Below are 5111 nucleotides of genomic sequence, written 5' to 3' on the forward strand. Positions count from 1 at the left end.
ACTAAATCTTATATAGGTTGCCCTATGAGTTGGTTGGGTTCAAGTTCGGCTTCCGAGTTATCAACATGGTCTTTCTCTCTAACATTCTCTTTTAATTCCCTTGAACTCCTCAACTTAGTTTCTTTGCAGTGCTCCTTCCTCTTATCCTTAGGTTTCACCTCGATGTTTATAAATAATAATCCTTTGAGGACTATTATTTAAGGAACTATCCAGTTGCCTTAATCGATTTACAATATTTCTTATGGTTACTTATTGGCTCTATAATTAGGTCCCCATTTATAACATTAAATCCTTTAAGAAAAGCTTTTTGTCCTTATATTGATTATTAGAGTTAAACCCATTAGGAATATTAACTATAGGGTTTTAGGTTGTTGAGGATTCCAATTATCTACATGATTAGATTAGTTATAAGGCTTGTGATTATTCCCTATAGTTTGATTATTATTCTAGTTAAAATTTGGATGATTCTTCTTGTCTAGATTATATGCATTAGTGTAAGGACTACTCTTCCTATTATTGACCCCATTTAAAGATTCTACACTAGAATGGTAAGACTCACTTATTTCGTTGTGCATATTCTCATCTTCACTAATATGTGCTCTTCGGCTAGAACATGCACCTAAATTATTTAGCTTCCTAGAAAAATTAGCTACTTGTAAGGTTAAGATTGTTAAGATACCAGTGTCGTATAAAAGTGGCCACCTTAAGATGGATCCTATCAGAAGGCCATCAAAATTTATTATTTAAATTTTTTTCTATTAAAGCATAGGTCTCATAAAAATTTGTTGACATTAATAACCTTCATGTTACTATGTCTATGATAGACCTTAAAGAACATACAAGTTTATTATAAAAGGTTTGATTTATTAGTCAGTTGGGTAAAGCATGGTGTGGACACTTCCTTAATAATTCTTTAAATCTCTCCCAAGCTTCATATTTAGACTTGCTATCAAATTGGGTAAATGAAATAATTTCATTCCAAAGTTTTGTAGCCTTGGAAGGAGGAAAATATTTGGCTAAGAATTTTTTAGCTAACCATTCCAAGGAGTAATCAAAATTAGGATAAAGAGTTCAACATCAACTTAGCTTTGTTCATAAGAGAAATGGTAATAACCTCAATCTAATGACATCATCAGAGACTCCACTGTGGCACATATCTCTAAAAAACTAGTTATAAGTAGGTTTGGATCTTCTACATGGGATCTACCAAACTATGAATTTTGCACCATTTGAATGATTGCTGGTTTTAACTCAAACTTATTGGCTTGGATGATCAGTTCACTAATATTTTGGTATTCCATCAACTACTGAGTTTGAATAGTGCCAAGTGGTTTGGGTTGCTCATCTTCATTGAGTTGGTTTGCCATGATTTTTAAACATTTATAAGATTTTCTAAATTTTCTCAGAGTTTTCTCTGTTTTAAGTTCAAATTGTACTATAAAGGACTTTTCTCTAACAAGCATACAACTATTAACAAAATTAATAAGAAGCATTCCACAATGTAAATGAAATAATAAAAATAATAAGTAAACTTATAAATTGTAGTTTATAAGAAAATTTACATCAAATGGTTTGAAATAAAATACAAACACAATTAAAATTAAATCAGTGATCTTAAAATGAAGTATCAACTTGATAAGGATAATGGCGTCGATTCCACGACAATGGTGCCAACAACGATGCCAAAAACTTGACTGGTTAATATGGAATTACGCAAGTGCACATGCCATTCAAGTATGTAATAATGATAGTGTATCCTTCCCATGCAAAATTAGTTTACTATCCTTACAAGCTAATTACTCATTTTATCAATCACTTGATTTATCTTACAAAATAAATAAAATATTTGACGAAGGAGTAAAAAATATAATTAAATCGTGGTGCTTGAAAGATGTTTTAGATTTTTATAAGAATTCTAAATTTATGAAAGTAATGGTTATTATGTGCATGCAAAATAAGGCTACTTAATAATAATTGTGAATCAGAGCATGAATAGTTCTTCATTTCTATAAAGCTCATTAGAACCATAGTGAAAGTTATGATTAACTGTGCAAATCCCTAACTTCATCGTTTGCACAAGATCTCCTTATAGATCCTAAAAACATAAAAATTCATATGTCTATATTTTTCAGGATTCTATTCAAGCTTCCATAATTATTCCTCTATGCCTCTATCAAGAATATAAATCACAATAGATTTTAATCTTGAATATGGACATAACAAAATTAAATGAATAGTGGGGTAGCAGGAAATAGTTTTATAACATGAATTATTGTAGCCTTATCTACACTGCACACAATACCATTCTCACATAATAAATTTAGAAACAATAAATAAGTCACTAAGTTGCATGTTGAACAAAACAAACAATAAGATTTTCATTGTAATTCTAAATGGAAATTTTACAAGAGAAACAACAACATCAATCCTTTATCCCACTATCTGGGGTCGGCTACATGAATCCTTGTTCTCAATTTGTCATGCTAAGAGCCAAATTCCCATTTAAATATAAAAAAGAAAGGCCATTTCTAATATTATTCTTCTCTTGAAATGGCCAACACTCTACACCATAAAGCATTTCAGGTCTCACCACCATCTTATAGAATTTTCTCTTAAGTTTGAGGGGGACTTTTCTATCACACAACAAACCAAAATAAACTTTAAAGAAAAGCCTTGCTTTCCTTCATAAGTCCACTCCACAATTATCTTAAAATCAACAAACACACATATAATACTCCTTTATTGAAAAAAAAAAAAACTAGAGAAGGGAGTAGAGAAGAAGTTCTCCCAAACTCTCTCCATAAGTTTCTCCTAGAAACCCCCCTTAATAAAAGTTTCTTCACTTTAAATAAATTCCCCTATTTATACTACATGCAAAATAATAAACAAACTGAATAGTCTGGCCCACAACATTGTGACACTACTTTGCTAGTGTCGTGACACTCACAGGGAATTGTCACTTCTCTTCAATTATAACTAAAAATTGTCACCCCACCATGGCATTGAGGAGATTTGGCGCTGCTGCGTTCAGTGAACTATAACTTTGGCATTGAATATGGCACTCTGGAACTTAGAGATATGACATTATGGCACCAACCTCTCTATCATTAATGTATAAAAATTTCCTTCAGAGTGTTTTGGTGTTTGAAGACATGGCATTACGATGCTTGTATTTAACACTAAAGCTGGCTGATTAGCTATATGACATCATTTTTTTTTTTTTAGCTATATGACATCATCTTGTCTGCCTTTAGCCTTAAAAATTATCCTCTTAAGCATTGCAGCATTGTGGCACCGAGCTCTTTATTTTGACCCTGGATCTACAATGCTACTCATAATCTTCATTCATTTGACCTTCTCTTTGAGATTACCCTACAAAAAAACAATAGCTAAAGTACTTTTCATACAAAATTTCACATTTGAAACACATACATTTTCAAACCTAAAATTAGTAGGAGGTGTCTTGACATGCTATAGTTGTTGTCAAGAAAACAAATAGCTTGGTCAAAATTTTGGTCTATGAGAGACGACATCAAATGTCAGTTAACACTAGCCTAGATGATATCTATCATTTGAAGATGTCAAGTGATTATCAACAAGGAATATTAGCATTCATGTGATGTTGTTAGTGTGTTTAATCACTATCCTAATGTAATGTGAGATCAAGCAACTTGAAAAATGGGCTTCGTATATTTGTGTATAATATACATCAAATATTATTGGTCTTTGATAAGTATTATGTGAAGGTCAATGAAGAATGTCAAACATTAGGTGATGATCAACAATTTTCTTGACCATTCTTTAGATTATAGGGGAGGTTGGGTTGTAAGAAGCAAGGGCATTAGATGTTGATAATTAAAAATAATCATATGCTAGTTATTGGTAACTTCAATAATAGATTATTAGGAATGTCTGAGTTTAGGAGAAGATGGGAGAGACTAAATATTACTCGTGATATGAGCGAAGACAAAATGATTTATAAGAAAATTAATAGTTCATGGACATCAATGATCATGGGCATGCATTATGTGACCATTAAAGGGAATATTAAAATTCAAGTGATTATAGGGAATCAAATTAGTTGCTCTTATGATAGAAATGTTGACCAGATAATTAATAAGATGACACTTAGATGTCAATGGCTGATGGATTGGTCATAATAGGCGTCATGTGATGGTGAATGAGGACTATCAAACGTTATGCTATGATAGTGTTGGTGGAATTTTGAAAACAAGTTTTGAAAAATATTAGCTTTCTTTGGGAATCTTAAAATTGAAGATTAATTCTAATTCTAAAGTCGAATCAACTCGGTAGAAAAAGTATATTACCCCGAATGATGAAAATAAAATTTCATGACGGTGTTCAGACTTAGAATTATGAAATTCATCTTGAATATCATGACTGGATTCTAGAAAGAACTTCGTATAGCCCCGAGGGAACAAAGTGAAGTTAAACTCAATATCCAATTATAATATTCAAGAAGTACGATCGTCGGGTTCACATCCAAAGCCTTATCAAAGAAGGGTGTATCTCCCCAAAAGGAGATAACACCATTCAATAATAATCCTTCTAATATACTAAAGAAAATCATTTTTTAACTCTTTTCCAAAGAAATCTAATACGATTTTAGAAAAACAAATTTTAAAATGAGGTGAGTGTGTGGTTCCAAATCTCCTACGAGCGCAAGCCCTCATAATTAATTATATCGTAGAGAGACAGAGTCCCCTACGAAAACTCTCGATTAAAATAGTGACGAAATTTTGTAAGATCTTCTAGGAGTGATATAAAAAAATGAATGATGTTTGGAAAATCAAAAGGGAATGGATCAAGATTGAACAATTATTAACAGAGTTAAGAGAAGAGAAGTAGGGGACACATTGAGAGTCCAGAACCATCAGGAAATGTCCCAACTTAATCTAAGTGTTCGGCTTTACGTTTTAGGATTGAAATGAAGCTTTAATTAGAGTTAAGCATTTTATTAAAAATTTGGGATTATATTCCCGAAATTTGGGGTCTTATAATAAAAAAATATGCCCCAGATCTTAAATCTAATTTGGACACTAGACCACAGTCGTCCTAACTAATGCAGTGCAAGGTCTGGACTTACCCCG

General features: G+C 31.9%; 1 non-coding gene across 1 annotated transcript; it reads left to right on the top strand.

The window, feature by feature from the left end:
* Window positions 1–881: 881 nt before the first annotated feature.
* On the top strand, window positions 882–987 carry LOC114580575. The gene has a single exon (XR_003702022.1). It is a non-coding gene; the product is annotated as a small nucleolar RNA R71 (small nucleolar RNA).
* Window positions 988–5111: the final 4124 nt, after the last annotated feature.

This window comes from Dendrobium catenatum, unplaced genomic scaffold (assembly GCF_001605985.2).
Source record: "Dendrobium catenatum unplaced genomic scaffold, ASM160598v2 fragScaff_scaffold_1104, whole genome shotgun sequence".
Lineage (NCBI taxonomy): Eukaryota > Viridiplantae > Streptophyta > Magnoliopsida > Asparagales > Orchidaceae > Dendrobium > Dendrobium catenatum.